Below are 20546 nucleotides of genomic sequence, written 5' to 3'. Positions count from 1 at the left end.
AACAACCTGGATGATGCTAAGTTACACGCTGGCACAGCTATTTGGAACCAAAAATACCCACAGAAGTAATTTCAATAGCAAATTAAGTAAAGGTGTATGTTAGCATGCTTATATTTCCCTTTTTATAAACTTTAGAAACCTCTGTCCATTCCAGTTAAATAACTAAAAATCTCCCAAAGCCTTTCTACTCACATAATGGAGTAAGTTTTGAAGATTTTTGTCACTCATCAGAATGTTTTGCAAAGTACATTAAAAAAAAATCAGTTGCAAAGAACAGAGACATGATTTCATTTATCAATATTGTTCAGACTGTTAAGTATTTTACTTTACCTTTCTCTGACTAAGAAAGGTGTGACTACACTGACAATTATATATGTAATATAATCACTAAGGACAGGTGACTAGACATTAATTTATTAAATACTATTTACATTAGCAAGCACAAACACTAATACTGGGGAAGTCATATTTAGAAAGACTACTGTGAATCTGATAATTGCTACTTTCTTTCAGTTGCCTAGTAATTCAATACATTTTCTGCACATTTCATAGGAAAGCTATTAAAGCCTAAACATCTTGGGATTTTTTTATGTATTGCTATGTTGTTGGTATATATGCCAATAACAGTTCTGTAAACTATTTTTTTCCTGTTTGAACACCGTGCTCCTCTTCCCGGTATGGTGAAGAAAGAGGTAATACATTAATCTGAACGTTTACAAGCAACCTCAAGAATGCCACTGAATAGCTAAAGTTCACAAATCGTTATTTTTCCTTATGCTGTAAGGTGACAGGCTAAGGTTTACCATTCATCTTGATCCCATCTGTTTTAGGTCGTGTGTCTCCTTAACAGTAAACCTGCCTATTTCAGCCACTTTTCAAAGAGATTTTTTTTTTTTTTACTGTATTAACTGCAATCTCAGAAAAGAAATACAGACTCAAACCATTAACATCTTCCGATGTTTCTCGTGATGCTAACATACTATAGGGCAGCTTTTTTGAGACTGGTCTCTCTCAAGAATAAGAGGATTAACAACAAAAAAAAAAAAAAGGGGGGGGGGTGGAACAGTTTTTTTGTTTGTTTGTTTTTTTAAAAAGCCTGAAACAAGAAAATCCTTGTCACTTTTGGCAACTTCAGAAGTACTCTAAGGCACCGAGGTTCTTTGCTACAAAAAGTATCTAGTCATCATGAGTCAGAATCGCACTACATCATGTACAGTGAATAAAAGTGATAGATCGCAGTTTAGTTAATACACTGACTACAACCAAAACATCAAATGGGTCATTTTCGCTTGGCCTGAGAATACCCACCCATCGGCATCCTTTCACCGCTTAGTCATCTTGTAAAAAGCTTTATGTTACAAAGCAAAATTACATGCACATAAAACACCTAATTTACTCATTTAAACTCTATGCCCAAGGCTAAAGTTCACTGAAACCTCAGTTTGGAATAGTGATGAGCAAGAACCAGCGTGGCCTGCCCAGGGAGAGGGTTGCAGGGAAGAACTATCATCTCTGCCGGTTCCAGGCCAAGAGTTTCCCCGGGTTTCGCATTTAGGCATCTTTCACAACTACAAGTTTTCATCACAGGCACTGAGAGAACAGCACAATTTCAAGGCACAGTTTCCCAGAGACAGCGTTACACGTACGGGCACACCGCGCAATTTCTGAATGAGAGTCGGTGCGGTATCTCCTTTTGTCGCGATGTAACGCCGCCGGTATTAGATTATTTCTTTCTCTCCTCCTGAATCAGCCCCCTCCCCATGCCTTTCCCCTCCTCTTCCCTCCCTCCCTCCCCCATAAAACCCCATAATCACATTTGAGAGAGGCTCCGCACTTATCCGTTCCATATGGCTCTCACAATCCAGGCCAAGCTTTCCCTGTGACCTTTTAAAGAGACAAAGAAGCAAAGTACTTATCTAGAAACAGAAACACTGCAGTTTTCTGAGTGAAATGAGCAAAACCGACCCGAAACTCACCACTTCAAAACTTGACAGCATATAAATAACAAAAACAAAGGAGGTTTCCTTTGCAGCCCGAGCTCTTGAAGAGGAAGAAGTTCAAGACTGATGTTTTCTAGGTCCCCCCCTTTTTGGAGGGGGGGCAGCAGACCTGAGGACTACTTCCCCTAATATTCTTATTTTTTCTCTTTTTTTCTTGTTGCTATTTTCCCCTAGGCGGGGAGGGGCAAAAATAGATAGCGAGAAACAGAGTAGCCATGAGCAAAAATGGCAATGGACAAAAAATACAGATTAAATATCTTTCGAGAGAGACAGTTTTCGAGGTTTAGCAACAGAAGGAAGATCAAATTGATCAGACAAGTGTAACGCTCAAAGCGAGAAATTCATAATAATAATTTAAAAAAACAAAGTAGCAGGTTTAAATTGAGGTGGAGGGTGACTTAAGTCTACCTATCTTTTAAAAAATAAAACCAATGCGTACAAAAGCAAGTGAGAAAAAGGGTTATTAAAAAAAAAAAAAAGGCAAAGAAAAAAAGCAGGCAGCTTTTCTATCCAGTGTGAAGAGCAGAAAGTCTACTTCTAGGTTGTCACTTACACTATTATTCTCCAATAGGCACCCAGAGGAGCAGCACACACAGAAGGAGCCCGCTCCCCTCCCCCTCCGCAAAAATACACACCGTAACAGCCCCCAAACTTTCTGTGGAAACCTCAGCCCCAGAGATCGCTAGTGGAGATAAAAAAAAAAAAAAAAAAAGAAAAAAGTGTAAAGAAAATTGCAGGAAAAGGCACTAAAATGCCACTTTTAATCTCGCCTTTGCGGTCCGGGGAGAAAAAAAGAAAAAAAAAAAAAAAGGCAGAGAGGACCTGTCTCCTCTCATTTACCGGGGGCTGTTGTGCGAGTGAGGGGGGAGAGAGGGAGCGAGAGAGGAGGGGAGAGAGAAAAAGAACAGAGGGGAGGAAGGAAACACACACAACAAGGCACACACCACCACTACAAAAAGTGACGAGGTTTCACTCCCTCCGAGTCCAAAACCGGGAGAAATTATAATTAAAAAAAAAAAAATCCAACCCTCTCTCTCTCAACAAAAAAAAAAAAAAAAAAAAAAAAGACGACAAAAACCTGGTTCTGCTTCTGTAAAGAAAAAAAAAAAAAAGAAAATCTGGGAACTCCGAGAAGAGTTACTCGCAAGAAGGGGTAAAAAAATATAATATAAAATAGGTTGCAAAAAGCCAACAACAACAAAAACCAAGCCAGCAAACAAAACAATAATAATTGAAAAAGAATAATAATGGTAGGCTTTGGTTTTTTGTCTTTTTTTTTTTAATTCTCGTTTCCCCTGGCTGGCTGAGTATGGTTGTTATTTAGGCCGGTTTGATGGTTGTTGCTGGATGTTACACGGATATATGTATGTGTGTGTATGTGTGCGGGTCCCCGGACGGAGCTGCCTTGCTTTGCTCTGCTCTCCTCTTTCCCCCCCCCTCCCACCCCCCCTTCTCTCTCTCTCTCTCTCTCTCTGTTTCTGTCCCCATTAAATTATTAGTTGACTCATCACTCCTCCTCCTCCCGCTGCTGCTGCCGCCGCCGTCCCCTGCTCACAGCCTCCTCTCCGCTACCGTTCGCTGCTGCTGCCGCCGCTGCTGCTTCTTCCTCCTCCTCATTTTAATACAAAATAACACCGAGGCCACCGGCTTTTTTTTTTTCTTTTTTTTTTCTTTTTTTTTTTTTAAAACAGCCCGAGACGGGAGGAGGACGCAGCCTCCCTGCTGCTGCCCGGAGCCCTTTCCCGGCGGCCCCGGATCATCCGACGCGTCCTGGGAGAGAGAGAGAGAAAGTGGCAGAGGAGGAGGATGAGGAGGAGGAGGAGGTGGTGAAGCAGAGAGGTGTGGGGGAGGGGAGGCCGGCAGTTGGGGGGGTGGGTCGGAAGAAGAGAGGTGGCAGAGGGGACCGCAGCCAGGGGCGGGGAGGGGGCGCCGGGCCGGAGGGGGTGGTGGAGGGGGTGGCAGCCGCCGCCGGTAGGTGAGCGGGGGGGGCCGGGGGAAGAGGGCGTGCGGCTTCCGGCCGCGCACGAATTTGCAGCCAGCTGGGTGCGGGTGAGGCGGCCCTGCCTGCGCCGCGCACAATGCCCGCCGCCCCGCGCAGGCAGCGCGCCCCCTGCGCGCACGCACGCACATGGCAGATGGGGGCCTGCGGCGGAGGGGGCGAGCCGGCGGCAGCGGGGTGTGGGGGGAAATCGGGGGAAGGGGAGGGGGAGGAGGAAGAGGAGGAGGAGGAGGAGGAGGAAGGGTAAGGCTGAACAATATCCTGCCGCCGCTGCCGAGCGCGCCGCAACTAGCGCAGCACCCGCCCCTCCGCGCGGAGGCTGCGCGGGTCGCGCCGCGGCGGGCAGGTGCACAAGGGCGACGGCAGCGCACTCGGGAGCGGAGTTTCCGCGCCGGGGTGGAAAGAGAGGGGTGCAGCCGGGGCGCTCGGCCCCGCGTACCCGCAGGTGGGGGCGCGCCGCGGGCGCAGCCCCGAGAAGCCCGCAGGCCGCCCGGGGAGAAAGTTTTTCCTTTCCTGCCTCGTTATCAGCAGAGGTAAAAGAAAAGCACCAGACAGGTTTTTAAAAGGCGGCAAAGGCTGGTGACAGAGTCCCTGTGCGGTGGAGGGCATCATCGGCACGATAAGGGTCAGGCGGTGGGCGCCGTGGCCGCCTAAATCATCTACCAGTGTACCCCGGGTCACTGTCATCAATCACTCCGTGCTCATAACGGTGAAATACTGCGGCCCCACCGCGATGCGGGACGTCGCAAAACTGTTCCTGTATCGTGTGTGCAGATCAGAACCGAAAGCCACCTGTAAAAGGTGAAAACTAAAAGGTGGTAACATCCTGACAAAATAAATAACTGCGAGACGGGCATAACATTTTCCCACAATGCAGCTGGGAAAAAGTAACCCAACTAGACAAACTTGAAAGCAACAAGTTTGTACAAGCTGTGAGATAAGAGAAAAATTAAACTTCTTTATTGATAAAATGCGTAGTGTTTGAATAGTGTGTCTAAAAGGAAAGTTGCATCATCAACCAAAGCAAACATGAATTACTGCACAGGCAGATACATAGCCAAAATATTTAGGATGGCAACTTTAAAAACCAAACCACAACCAAACAACAAAAAAACCCACACCAAACTGCACATACAAACTTGAAGCAACAGCAAAAGTAGGCAACTGGAGAGACTAATACCAGTTCTGTAATAAACAAAATAGCATGGCCTCTGAACAAAGAAAAGGCAAATCAATAAATCTATGAAGAGTAGAATTATCACTACTTGTATATTACTATAAAACAAGAGGAATGCATTGAGACTTGGTAAAGAAACAAGCTGACGTTCACTGAAATAAGCACAAACAGTATACAGGGCATGCAGGAAAAGAAAATGGTAATAGGGTGAAATACATGAAATATGTATCATATTCAGCAATGCACAAAATACATTATAATCTCAGAAGCAAAGAAATGCAATGCTCGAAAATGAATGTGGTGTTGCATAATGCTATTTTTCAAAGCAGAGAATGTGGAGGTGGAACACATAGGAAACATGAAGAGTTGTACATATGTTGCATGTCCTGAAAAAGGTTACTGAAATTGTTACCCAGAGTACTGAAAAGGAAAAAAAAGAAACAAGAAATGTTTCACAAAGAAAAACAAGGGAAAATGTAGATGACATCTTCCATAGCATATGATCAAGGGATAACTGTCTAGCGGGTTGTTTATTTAGAAATGAATCCTTTTGCAACAAGCTAGATCGAGTATTATTAAAAAGAAAAAAAGAAAAAGAGAGGGAAAAAAAAGAGAATTATTATTTCCCAATATGTTTGATTGAATACTTGGAGGAAAAACAGTGTTAACTAGTTAAATTGAAACTTTGCGAGCACAATGGAAAATATCAACCGTGTATCATTCTTAATCCTTTTTCAGGAAAGCCTGATACTGTAAACTTTAGCAGTGAGCAAGACTGACTGCTACAGAAGAAAATCATGAAGGATGAGAGAGTTTCAGCTGGCAGTATGCTGCTTGCAGTATGATGGAGGAAAAGCACAGTGAAGATAATTTGAGAGATGCAGACCTGATTAGAGCAGATATTTAAAAACATGATTTGAAACAAGATTTCGGACTAAAAAAATGACTACCAGATGTAACAATAACATCAACAAAAAGGGTTAAAATCTGTACTGAAGTAAGTTTTGCTTTAGTGTTCACAAACCATTCCCTTCGTGGTCAAAGAAACCTTAAAATGTTCAGACTAAAACAAAGTGATTAATCTAAAAAGCAGAGACAGTGAATTAAAGGAGCAGGGAGATAACAATCTGATCATACAGGAGCACAGAAGGCCTAATAATGATATTATTATGCACACTAACCAAACACTGACAAACAAATATTCTGTTAATTATATAATCATGCATATGCTTCCTATGCTTGAGATAAATAATTATGGAAAATAACTCTCTTCTTGAAACTGTATATATGTACTAAACCTTATAAACTCCCTACAACATGGATTAATCTAATTCTCGTACATCACTTATGCCTGGTATTTACTACAGGCTTGGAAGGCTGAGCATGGAGCCCTTGCTTTGACTAGAATGCATGAACTGCTGAAGGCTGGTATGTCTTGACATATAGGCAACAATCAGATTTCTCTTATCAATACCAAACTACTTGGAATAAATTCAAGATACAGATATCTGATTTTCATTTGACCTATTCCAATTTGCACTGCACTGTGTCAACTTTGATATTGAAATGCTCCACTAGAATAAAGATATTCATAATAAAAACATATATAAAGAACAGAAGATGAATATATATTGTCATGGATACATTTGCAGGCAATCATTTAAACATGCGGCAACAGTAACCACATTTTTCATAGCTTCTAGTCAACATACAGCAGACAAATATATGTTTAATAAAGCTTACTAATCCTTAATAAAGTTGTAGCACTGTGTTTATGATATGTAAATGCATTTTGCACTAAGTTGTGTTGAAATAAGACAAATACGTAAGAAGTTGGACTGTGTTTTTTCAAACCCCACGGTGAATTAACTCTCGAGCAGCAGTCTCAGTAGCCGCAAAACAAAACAAATTCTCCAGTGTGGCATGCTGCTTCGGTGCTTCCTAAGGTCCCTATTCCAATCTTTTCTTGTTCAAAATAAATTGGGGAATATGGGCCCAAATCTTCAGACTTGGCTCTTGTGCAACGCAAACAGAATTGACCTGGCAGCAGGACAAAACCAACACGGCCGTGTATTCTCTTTTATCAGATTTCTTTGGGGAAGATCAGGCTGATTGCATTTTATACATACATACATACATACTTCTAACAACTCTGTGGCCACTTGGGTGACTCGTAAGTACCAGCCCGTGCTGGGGGTGACACAGAGCTGTGCAGCGGCAGTGGGACTGCCAGGAAACTCACTTCAGTGGGGTTCTGAATGCGTTTTCCCCACTGCAAGGGGTGATGCATGTCCATTTACAGCTAACGGTAACTGCTAGACAGCAAGGCAATGAAAATACCAATCCATGGCCTTCTGAAGGTCAACATCTGTGGCCGAAAGGTAGACGATTCCCAATAGGCTTGTGCCTAATTGCTGCACGGTTAGAAGTGTGGGTTAAGGGGAAGGATGCGCCCTACTGTCCTTTCCCACCTCTACTTGGCACAGCCACTGCTGCAGTGTAGACACAGTCCCGTGGCCATACAGGTTTTGTACCTGGGATTGAAGTCGTTTTTCAGTCTCCTCTGACTGACTTCCCTTCCATTTTGCCCTGAACAATAATCCTTGCCTGACACCAGACACTTTAACCAACCTGACCGCGGCAATCTTGATTTACATACAACCCAAGGATCCAACACACACCGATGTGAATCACAGCATTCTGCGACATCCCCCACACTGAACTCAAAAGTTACATACCAACCTAGATTTTTTTTTTGACTGCAACCTGCCCCAGCCTGGATAGGATGCCTGTCAAGAAGCAAAAGTGCTATGAAATGAAATTCATAGCACTGAAAGGCATCACACACAAGCTGTCGTCCCCTCTCACATTTTGCATGAGCAATTTCTGCTCGTTTCTGTTCTCTCACACACGATGTCCTGAAACAGTTACGTAAAATGAATATTTAACTTACAATAGTCAGCTGTATTGAACTGCACTTAATTGCTTATTAAGTGAAGTAAATTATCCTTACCATATTTGTCAGAGGTGAAAAACCTACATATATGGCTACATGTAGTGCATTCATTAGTTTACAGACCCCAAATCCCTTGGAAAGTATCAGATATCTACACAGTGTCCCATGGTGCAGTATTTTGTAGTTGGATGTCTCAGCTAGCTTGCAGATATGTAAAATCATATACAAACAGACATCTCCCTATTGATTGCCTCTGTGACGAGGCTCATTTAGTCCTGCAAACAGTTTCTGCAGTGTATTTCAATCATGCAATCTTCTTTTAAAATAGAGTTGAATAAGAATATGCAAAATTTGGGTTTAGATGAAACAAGTTCCTTTTAGTCAGACTACCACACCATTTTGCGTAAGTCCTTTTCATAGCTGCATGTCTATTTTGACTTAAGATGCTTGCACAACACACACACACACATATACACACACTTGCTGATGTGGCCCTGACAGTCACTTCAGTTTGCCCCTTGATGCCAAAGGAGTCACAGAGAGGCACAATGCTGGAAGAAAATTATGGAATAAAACATAACTAAACTGTTTTGCATGATGAAGTGAAGATGAACATGACCACTAATGAGAACAGCAAGTTTTTCACCTCTGGTTGCCAGGAGAAATCCTGAAATTGTTGAAATTGTAACAGACAGGTGTTCCTTTTACTGTAAAAGTTAATATTAATGGATTAATCACATAAATCTTACTCTGTAGTTTCATAGTCTCCACTTGCTAGGTGGACAAGCTGAGTCCACTTCCTAACTGTATCAATATTGCAACTTCCACAAACACTGTCTATACATTATTTAATATAAGCCAATATTTTTATGACTATGGATTTCAGAACTACTTCAAATTAAAAGTTTCAGCTTAAAAAAAGGACATTTTGTGGACCATATCCTCTTCCATCCATAACAGTAGACTAGATCCTTGATGAGTCATGCTCATAATTTCCAGGTGGCAGCTACAGCCAACTGCTTCCATGAAAAAGAACAACAACAAAAAAAGTAATAGAACTTTATATAATAATATTTAATGCAATTAGGCAGCTGGAAGAAAGGAGGAAAGTTGGAATCTTAGGATCAACCAAGTTACCTATGTTGTAAGTTCAGCAGGTCGCTAATTTCTCAGTTTTCTCTCCAGAGGCATAATTTATATGCCTGTTGTGAAGATGTTCAATATGGGACATGGGGAGATGAAAAATAAAGTGTTTCCTGTTAAAACCCTAATCATTAAAGTACTAGATAACTCCTAGGCATGAGGCAGGCATACAATTGTTACCTGAAAGAATAGTCAGTTGATAAGCAGTTATTTTAGGGATGTGTCTGAATAGAAGTTCTATTAATTTGATGGTATGTAAACCATGATCCCCAGACATATAAATCAGTAGAGCTCCAGTTATTCTCACTTGGTAAAAGCAAAGTAACACCAAGTTATCTCTGAAATGTTCTGCAATATTGTCAACTGATTCCACTTCCCATTCCTGACTGCTTCCTATCACCGCGCTTCTCTCACAGACAAAAAGAAAAAAAATAGTATGCTTGTAGGAATACAGAAGTTTAACAATTCTGGATGAGGATGAATTTCACACAGCCCAAGCAACGCTGCACATTACAGCAGAAAACAGCCTGAACCATTGCGGTTAGCACTAGAGAAGGATTTTTCAGGCATTATTAGTTATAGCTCAGATGCTCGCACTGTTAAGCTCAAACCGCAGCGACTTGTTACTTCAGAATACTTCATCGCTAGGACAAGCAATCATCTTTTTCTTTAGCCTGACAGTATGAATAAAATCTACTGATAAAAATTGAAAACATGGAAGAGTTTAAGTCTAAGGAAATGGTTAGAACTGATTGATGACTTGAACTATGTCAAACTTTCATTATGAAACCCAAAACCACATGAAATGTCCTGTTTCCAGTTTCATTGTTAACTCAGAACTCCGCTCAGGTTCTGCTACACTTTTCGTAAGATTCAAAGCCTTTAAAGTAAAACCATCCATCTAAGTACGGCCAAACTTGACAGGAGTCAATATTCATTGTACATAAAATATGTGCAAAATGTGTGGTTTTGGTGTAAAACAAATTGAAAGTTGGTGGTTATGGCCATATTAGCTTTTTCTTTTAGGGCTTGTTCCAAGCTCAAACTCAGATGATTCCATAATAACAAAGACTAAATGAGTTTTTCACAGTTCTTTTCAGGAACAATTAGCTCTTAATATTCACAGTTCTTTTAAGAAACGAGGTATCTGGTAATATTCAGGTGCAAGGTTTAGCATATGCAGTGTCACAAAGAGAAAGGTCATTTATACATGTGTCAAAGTATGCTTAGTTTAAATGCAAACAACATAAGGCAAAAACAAGTCACTTCAAAATGTGACTCCAAGTACCCTGCAAATGTTCAAAATACTTGTCCTGATTTAGAAAAACAGCAAAAAAAGGAGAAATTAACAAAAAACATATTCAGTTATTTACTGTATTTATTTGCTAAGACAACTGCATTTCTAGATTTCCTGTGAAGTAACTACAGTGGAAACAGAGATGAAGAGCAGCAGTTGGGAACCCAGTAGAATACAATATTTTTAGGACAAAATGAGGTTAATATTTACAATAGTTTATTTATACTCATGCAAGCACTAGAAGGAAATGTCTGAATGAATTGTGTAAAAAATAGTTCCTGCATTAAATACAAATGTTTTGGGGAAAAGTTTGTATTTTATGTTAACATAAGAATAGCTAAATAAGAAGAAACTGAGGCATACACAGGAATTTTTCTAGCAGAGCTTCAGGTGTGATAAAAGAAATATAATCTGAAACTAATTATTTTTGCAGGATCCATGTTCATTTCCTTAGGATTTCTTCCATATAATTTGTTTCTGGAAGGTTATACTACAAACTCCTTCCTGTATTACAGATTTTTTTCTTCAGAAATGTTGGTAAGATGCTCATGAGAAATTTTGAAATATTCTGATCATGAAAGAGATGCGGTGCATTCTCTCAACTAATTTTTCTTTTATAGGTGTAGAGATGGAAAACCTCTCTGTGCCACATCTGAAAATGTGCCGCTTCAAAGGTGGGTGGGGCCAGGTGAAGAAATACTCCAAATTATTGCAGTCACAGAAAAGTAATGTCCAAATCAACTTATCCTCATGTTTCTGAAACACGGGATGCCTTCAAATACAAGAATACACTGCCATGAATCAACTACACAAAACCCCTGTCATATTGTATCCAAGCCCATGCTTAAAGATCTTTCGTGGGGGGGTTTAAGTTTCTTTTTGTTTGTTTGTTTGTGTAAGGAGAGAGAAAACATATTTAGCTCTTCTTTTACTTAATACCAATTGGTTGTTGCCATGGGCATATTGCAAAGGGTTATAGTCTTTTTTGCTTAATTTAGGTCTGTGAAAATCTTTCCATGACCAAATGAAATATCATGCCCAGTCCATACTGAACTTCTTAATAAAAAGCAGTAAAGCAATCTGCTGCATTGTCAGATTATTGAAATAAATTTAATTAATGCCTTTGGAGGGAATGCCTACGTAAGTATCACAATCATAAGAATGTGCGTATACGCATGTATGAATGTACATGTACAGCCACAGTCTACCCTGTTGCTTTAATGTCACAACACTGTAGGCCATGAGCAGGTGAAGGCAGAAGTGAACTCATATAATTTAAAACATTGTGCTGACATAATTTTAAGGTTAAATGACACTGTATAATTTATTAGAAGATTAAATGCTGGCTTCATCACAGGACAATTTAACTCTAGAAAAGGAAGGCAATAAAGAAATGCTACTGGACAAACAAATTAAGAATGGTTAAGTTAGAAACAGGAGAAAATGAGTTTATGCCTCACTGACAAAACCAAAAAGAAACAAAAAAAGCCCAAACCCAAAAAGCAAAATACACAAAGATGCATGAAAAGCAGTATGCTATGTTAGATGTTTATCTATACATAAGAGACAGGTGTCACAAAAACAAAACAAAAAAAATCACTAAGCTAAAGAGAAACTTTAACTCACCAGTTTCCATCTGTTATATCTGAATTCATGCATAATTGATTTTCCATGACTGGTAAGTTCTTTTTTTTCACTAGCCTAACACAGTTTTCTAAACATTATGTGTTAAATCACCACCAAAGTAAAGGGTGTTTGAGAAACCGTAAGGGCAGAATAAAAAATTTTTAATGAAAAATAACATGTCAGTTAATAATAGAGCTGACCTATGTTTAAGAGGGAAATTTTAATCATGTGCATATTAAATATTAATAACCTATTCTGTTATTGTTATAATAAGGTTAAGTAAGCTTCTCCATGCTTAAGGAAAGAGAAAAAGTAGGAATATGTAACAGTAAAAAAAAAAAAAGCACTGAGAAGCAGAGACATAAGGAAAATGTGTCAACAATAAACAAGAGGAAATGAGAAAGAAGGAAAAGATGAAGGTGGAAACTAATCTCTATGTGTCATTATGACTGCCAGAGTACTGGCAAAGAAGCAGCATCCTTTTATTTCAATTTTAATCATTTCTGAATTTTAATACCCTGCTCCTTTTGTAATTCTCCTGGCATTCCCTATATGCATCCATTCCAGCCAAAACACCAGTGTAAATTAAATGGCACGCAACCACACCACTGATGTAGTTCTCCCAGTAGAACCAATTGAGTGACCAAAAAGCAGAGAAGGTATGACTACTTTGTGTCCCCACAGACCACTGGCCAATTAAGTGACTTAATGTTCTTCAATTCCTTTAATTTTAAAAGAAGGGCAGTGGTTAGGTAACCCAGCAATATAGAGCCATTAAAAAAAAATAAAGCAAGCCAGTAGTAATACAATAATCAGTGACCATCAGGGCCTGGAAAAATGAGTTTGCTCTCACTGGCACTAAGGAGCATCACATGATTATTTAATTACAGCTCTAATTTTTGTCTCATGGATGGCAACATATCAACAATTAATAGGGCAAATAGAGGAGACTGCATTTTTAAAGAGACAGAACCCATATGAAATACTGCTCGAAAATGCAATTTATCAGACAGTATAATGCTTTTTAAGGCATATCTGTCATCATGCCACATATTCAAAAAAATTCCACTGGTTCAATTTTCTTGTGTGGTATCTATATAAGTCTCCTGGAATGTTTAGAAAATAATAACTACACCTATGAGTATCCTAATTATCATTTCAAGTGGCAATGCAGAAGTCAGCTTCTTGTAGGACATGCAGTCCAAATAAAGAAAGTAGTGGAATTACAACTTTCAAAGATTAAAATGTTATTATAAAATTATTACATTCCTCATATTGAAAAAATGATAATAAAATTCTTCAAGAGTGGCCAATAGGATTATGGTATTCAGCAAGTCAAGTGAAGAAAAATAAGAAAGAAAAATAAAGTCAATAAAATACAGTCAATGGGACAGAGATTGATTGATTGATTGATTGATTGATTGACTGATTGTACTGCGAGATTTTCTTATAAAGCATACTGAAACTAGGGGCTCAACAAGAATATTGTACCATTCCTGCACAGCACTGCTAGTTAAGAAGTGAAAAACAAAACCCAAAAGAAGACGTACATATGATTGATTGAAAAGCTCTGCTCTAAAATGGTTGGATGTGGTTCCCCTTGTGCCTTGTCCTGCAATAACTGCAGAGCAAAACCCGGGGAACTGTGGGAAGTTCAGTATGTGGAGAAGCACCTTCCACAAGCTGCACAATCACAGGAATCCGCAAATGTATTGAAAGAAAAAAATCTCATTTTATGCACCTGATCTTTCTTGCAAATGTACTCACTTTTTCACAGCAATGTGTGGACCAAGTTATGAATCCCACAAATTGATGTTATCCAGAACATGTTTCAGACAATATTCAATATCTGACATGGGAAAGGCAAGCTTCTCATTTCCTCTAAACATTAAGTTGCACACGTGAAAAACGTACCAAACTACTCTTAGATTTTTTTTGAATCTTTCTTCTCAATTTACAACTTAAACATGCTTTTTCATTTGGTATTCTAAAATCTATCATCTGAAAAAGCAAATAAATGCTGACTTCGGGTCCATACACAGAAAAAAAACCCCAAACAACAGCAACAACAAAACACAAAAAAACCACACACACAAAAAAAAACCCAAACCAACAAAACCCTATTAAACAACAGTTCAAGTGTTATTGCAAAAAGAAGTGTATCTACAGAAGAAATACTGTTACAATAAATACCCCATTCCTCCCCCAAATTGTGTAAAGTTAAGCTGTTTACATTAAAGACATAAACATTCTGGATTTGAGATCTCAATCTACAATCTTAAAAAGAAAGCTGGCAAGCAAGAGCTTGTATGTAAAAGTATATATCATTCTTTTTCTGCACTGGTTACTATACAGATAACGTCTCACAAAGACTGTAATTAAATGTCTAGTGCAGATGTAACACTAAAAAGCATACAGTATTATTATATTACAATGAATCCTTAGAAGCTAAAACTGTAATTTTTTAAGTTTTAAGATGCCTTTAATTATTCTTGAGACTTTTTACTTCTTACATTTATCAAGGAAGCCCACCTATGATGAAAAGTGTTAATGATTTAAAATCTTTCTAAGATAGCTCTCCACAAAAATATTAGTTTAATCTTTGATTACAAACATTTTAAAACTTGCTCTGCAATTTCTCTTCATTTTTTGGCTTTGGTTCTTCCGTGAGTTTCCGTGCACGCACACTCTCTTGTTCACTTTCTTCCCTCCTCTCTTTCTGTCTTTTATTTAACATATTAGAATTGGGAATACAGGGCATGCAGGATATTTAGAATTTTATCCTGTTCATTGCAAATGTTTTTAATTACCTGGCTGTTACAAACAGACATGTATTCTAAGTGCAGTTACTGAAAAGGAAATACCTTTGTCGTACCTTTGCATGTGGGTTTGAGCTCAGAGCAGCAATTCTTTGAGCTTGTGTTGTACAATGTTTTCCACTCTAGGACTGATTTACAAATATAAAAAAATTAATTAATCCTTCAGTGTTCTATGAAACATATATATTACTAATTTTATAGCTGGGTAAATAAACCAGGAGCATATTAAGGCTTCATTTGCAGAAGGATTGTGTGCTGGAGCTTCATCCTCTTTCATATGAAGTTGCGAGTGCTGAGCATTTTCAAAATCAGGCTTAAGGCGTTAACCATTACAAATGTGGCATGGTCAGTTATTTAACATACTATTGCACATTTTTGTCAGGGCTGAAACCAGAACCAGGACTCCAGACAAGATTACGAGACAATCCTCCAGGTATATACGATCCGAGTGCATCACCACTTCTAGTGAGCAGCAAGTGGAATGACACACAAATGATTGCTGCTGGCCAAATAAATCCTGTCAGAGCAGGATCCTGGGAAGATGAGATGCACTCGAGGTTTAAAGCACCTCCCTCATCTCCTCAGGTCATATCATGTCATAATGTGCCAAGGCAAAGAGATAGAGAAGATAGTCACTGGGAGTTATGCAAGGCCAACACAGCTGATAGATGTGGCCCATCCTGATGTTCTGCACCCAGGTGCAGCTGGGGTGACTGAGGTCCATCTGCAGGCGAGCAGATGCTTCTGCCTGTCTAACCTGCAGTTCAGAACAGAAAAGCACGAGGTGGCAAGAGCTAACTCTTGTGAACCTACACCTGTGGAAATGTGTTTCCAACAACGTTTTACAACAGCTCTGAGAGAGGAGCTAGGCTATGCTCCAGTGAAAGAAAGCCTTCGTACAGCCTGTCCTAATCCCAGCATACACAAATGCACATAGTCTCACAGGAAAATTGATCTCCAAAGAGATGGCTGTACACTGGTGTTCTAAATAAATGGATAAAGGTGATCTTGGCATAAATAGTAAAGTGTTACTGTGTCACTCAACCCGCCTGAACACCTGACACATCCCTCATCAGAACTGTAAAAACGAAGGTCTACCAGCCTCTGCAGTGATCCACCAGTGTGCATGGGAGGAAAGTCAAGCTCAGCAAGTTTAAAAGGAGATTATTTACAATTCAGACAGTGCCTGAGGTATGTTACTACACTGTACTCTACTATTACTATGCCATTCCTACTATATTGCACCAGATTACTCAGGTTAAGAGTAGATTACAGCTCGTACAGGGTATGAGGGCCAGATCAGAACATATGGACACAAACAGTACTGGCAAGTCTCTTTAAAATTAATCTCTGTCAAGATTTATACCTGCTGAGAGCAATACAGTGCAGATACCATTAGAAAGTCAACATTTGCAACACAACAAAACGGTTATCAATTAAGTAATGAAGTGCTGGTGATAACCATGGTAATGTTAAATGGCACAGAATGGGAAATGTTTGAAAATACCTACATTTTGAAGGGAACTTTATAGTATATCCTTTTTGAAGTAACAGTTACGGGTTGGCGTCCAGGCTGCTGAGAGTTCGTTACACTGCTCACATGGGAACTGACATATAAGCTAACTTAATATTAAACGTAACAATTTCAGAATTTGAGGAAAAAATTGACCTCTTACATAGAGGTTATTAATGGAATCCTCTGGTGGAGAATTTAGGGAAGCTTTCTGCAAACTGTGGGTTATTCTCTCCGTGGTTATCTTCAGTTCAAAATCCAGCTATTTGGATGCATTAGTCCAAGATTAAAAGTAACATCAATGGAGTTTTCTGACATGGACTTCATAAAGTTGCAAAATTTCAGTATAACAAGCAATAAGAACTGTAAGATACTCTTTAACCGTCAAACTGTTTTATTTTTTTATTTTTTTTTTAGAATCAGTAGCAACTTTGTGACAACTAAAGTTTAAAAAATGCACTTGATTGCATAGTGACAGATTTGCAGAACATTTTTCATCACACACACATATGTGCTTTCAGTTATTAATAAAATGCTTCTGCCCTTAATCTGCCATTGCCTGAATATACAAATTCAGTGACTTGGATAGACAAATACTGTTAAGGAATTCTGTTTTCCCTGTTTGAGATGCAATTCAAATATATCAAGTAAAACTGAATACTATGTCTTTAAAACTGGCTTCTGCATGCCACAGAAAGGAATACGGAATCACTTTTCTATTAAGTTCCTCTTGGAGTGGAATGATAACAAAACTTTCTTTTCTTGTTCACCACCCCCACATCCCCCCCCTTCCTTTTTTGCTCATTTTAAACAAGGAAGAGCCAGCTGCCCCGGAAAACACCACAGGTAGATATTTAAATGGAGACAGTCATTATTTAGTGGCGACAGGAATATAAATGCATGCACTAACCTATAAACTGGTGTTTACTTCAGGAAAGTAAGTCATATTTTTCCTCTGATTGCTGTGCTGTCAGTTTAATGCAGCGTAAATAAACAGTAGGTGCATGATAGCTTTAAGTAGAAAGTGTTCATTCCACAAGAGGAGCAGATTACTGAAGCTTGATGCCTATAATGGCAAAAGCAGAACTTCCATTTTACCTGAAAATATAGCCTCCCGTGTTAAGAGACTTGTGGCTTTTCTATTAAATTAGTCAGAATTCTATGAAAAATATTACATACTCAAAGAACTTTACCAAAACCATTCATTTTTGCAGCCCTCAACTTGAACCATTTGAAAAAAGAAAAGCCAATCACTCCTCTGTAATTTCATCATCCCATTGCTCTAAATGAAAGCTTTATATAATCAACCTAATATAACAGAAAATAAAATGATATATAGAATTGCCTATATTTTGAGTTATTTTGTTCTTATAAATATATTCCCTGACTGAAACTAAAAAAATTCCCCTTTGGAAAAAGCAATGATTTCTGAGAAGATTGTATATACACTCTACATCTATTAACATAAATTATAAGAAAGTAAAATGTTCCAGATGTGTTTAAACTGTTGTAGAAGGAAAGTCTGTGGCTTCATTGGATATATATTAAATATATCTACAGAGAGCAACGGCAGTTATGTACAAGAGGGCAATAAAATCCTTCAGTAGTATCTGTTAAAATAGCATAATTCTAGAGATATGACTAGAACATTTTAGAAGTCTTATTTCCTCCAGTCTTAATTCAGAAAATCTACTTTTAATATATTTTTCTATATATCAGAAACTATTTCATTAATAATATTACTTTTTTTTTCCCCAAATACAGCTGGAAACCTTAAGAAGGAAATTTACCAGGCAATGCTTAGATTAAAAATAGGTGACAATAAGCAGGTGGCAATACTTCCAAAAATTGAGTAGCTCATACAATTAAAAGATTTGGTGGTTTGTTTTTTTTTTTTTTTTTCCAACACCAGACTTCAGCTGATCATCTTCTAAATGGCAGTTGCACACATTCAAACTCCTCTCTACCTCAGACCTGAAATGCAGCATGAGTTAGTGCTTATTCAGGACTTTCCTACTCTCAAAGAGGTTTTTGTGCTGAAGGGGTGGATGTGCCCACGTTCCCTTCAGGACTGAGCGTGGGGCTGCCCGTGGGATGCTGGCAGGGCTGCAGGCAGGGCTGGCGCTGCCTGCCCTGCCTTGGGAATCACAGCAAGGAGAGGGCAGGTGCTCATCAGCTGACCCGCTGGGCCTATGCTGCAAACCAAAAAGGTGCCCTGTTCCCCTGCACGCTCGGGCTATCGGCGCAACCTCCTCTCTGCCCCTTGTTCTGCCAAAGCAGAACATCCCATCAGCGAGTCCCATATCGACTTTGTCTGCTTTACAGTGCTTTCTTGGGGGTGCACAGCAGCAGGTCAGGATTCACGCATTAGTGCTAAAATAACAGGAGAGGAGAAACTGTGAGAGTTACTTTCCTGTTTAAAAGTATTATGAACAAAGAATATAAAAAGGAAACGGCCAGTTTTGCAAAGTGTATGCACAAAAAAGCATTCCATTTAAATATTTTTGGTTCCAGTAAACTCTTTTGCATACAAAGGACTTATTTATTACATATTTGAACTTGTGGGAAAAAGGGAAGGAATGCACTGATTCCTGAAATAACTCTACAGTCTTTTTGGAGACTTCACTCTTCTGTGCTCTTGTTCTACCCGGAACAGTTTTATTCCAGGGACGGAGGAATTCCTTGGAGTCAGTTGTTTCGTTTCCACTAGCTGTTTGTATTCAAGAGTGGGCATACATAGCATACCAGCCAGTGACTTTAATTTCTCTTCTATTGCCTTATTATGTGTATGTGCTCTCTGTTTAGATGCACGTTTATACGTGAACGTTACATTTTGTGCCAGCTCGTTTTGTTATCTACTCTATGTCATTACACATTTCTGCGCAAACCATTCCTTCGACTTGAAAAGCAAGGTAATATCCAATAACATTCTCAAACAGAAAATTAATTAGAAAATGAGTATATGTATAAATGTATTAAAGAGCATATAGGAATACACTTGAGCACTCTAGAATTCTACAAATAGTGCTGAAGAGTAATTAGAAAATACAAATTGCAGAGAACATCCTACATTCATGTCTTTACGCTGTTTCAAGTTGTTTTTGAATAGTGCGCCTGATTTGACACATTTTTATCTGGTGATTGTGTTAAGTGCTTGAAGAGATAGTGAAATATCCAAGCGTTCCTTGTGCTAACTACAGCTGAAATTTTACACTTATTGTAACCTTTTCTAACAATGTGAGAAAAACAGAGTAAATATATTAAATTTGTTTCACAACAGATGCTTAGGTTGTTAATATTTAAGATGCCTATTCATGCTATTCCTGTCTGCACATTTGTCAAAAATGTAAGCTTGAATGCTAATGTTTGCCAGCAGACTACAGCAGACAAATATATGAATGCACTGTACCAAAATAATAAAAAGTAGAAATAAGGGACTGCTACAAACTCGCAACCAAGTAGCATGGACCAGAATGAAAGGGCACTACCAGATCAGACGCCCTGGAGTCTCTGGGTCTGAATTTGTGGATTATTTTCACAGAAGCGCTGCGCTCAGTTGGACTGACTAAAACCAGCGGAGAGCTTTCGTCAGGTTAAACTCATCTCAGCTTAGGAGCTCATGCGAAGTATTTCATCAAACTTGCATTTTAGCGAAGTTTCTCTCGCAGCCAGAGCAGCCTGGAGGGAAACTCGGGACCGGGCAGGTGCCTGTCAGGGGAGCTCCCACGAGCGGCGAGGGGAGACGGCGACAAAAGGACGAGAGTTTGGAGACGGAGCGGAAAAATCAAAAATAAAATCCTAGAGGACAGCGGCGAGTTTCTGGCGCTTCTCCCTGTGACAGCGGCAGCGCCGGCCCGTTCCGCGGCCGGGCGGGGGGACGCGCCACCCGCCGCCACGGGGACGCCCCCGGCGGGGCGATCCGCCGCCGCTGCTCGGCCGCCCGCGCACTCCCCGAGCCCCGCGGTAGCACCACCCCACCAGCCCCCCTCGCCTTGCGCCCCCCACGCCCGCTCCGA

At 39.6% G+C, this 20546-nt stretch overlaps 1 protein-coding gene across 8 annotated transcripts in view; it reads right to left on the bottom strand.

The window, feature by feature from the left end:
* Positions 1–20546, bottom strand: part of SATB1 (SATB homeobox 1) — a 93090-nt gene that overhangs the window by 71912 nt on the left and 632 nt on the right. Inside the window, exons 1-2 of one of the 8 annotated variants that reach the window (XM_071804966.1) lie at positions 3556–3843; positions 1815–1884 (exon numbers count right to left, since the gene is read on the bottom strand). The exons of 4 other annotated variants lie outside the window; for them this stretch is intronic. The gene's annotated coding sequence lies outside the window, so the exon portion shown is untranslated. Of the gene's footprint in view, positions 1–1814; positions 1885–1976; positions 3043–3555; positions 3844–20546 lie in introns of those variants that run through there. 3 more of the 8 variants (XM_071804967.1, XM_065830681.2, XM_065830682.2) reach the window with 3 other exon arrangements.

The sequence above is a fragment of the Patagioenas fasciata genome, chromosome 2 (assembly GCF_037038585.1).
Source record: "Patagioenas fasciata isolate bPatFas1 chromosome 2, bPatFas1.hap1, whole genome shotgun sequence".
NCBI lineage: Eukaryota > Metazoa > Chordata > Aves > Columbiformes > Columbidae > Patagioenas > Patagioenas fasciata.
Note: the sequence above shows the minus strand (reverse complement) of the source record. Positions and strands in the feature narration are given on the sequence as shown.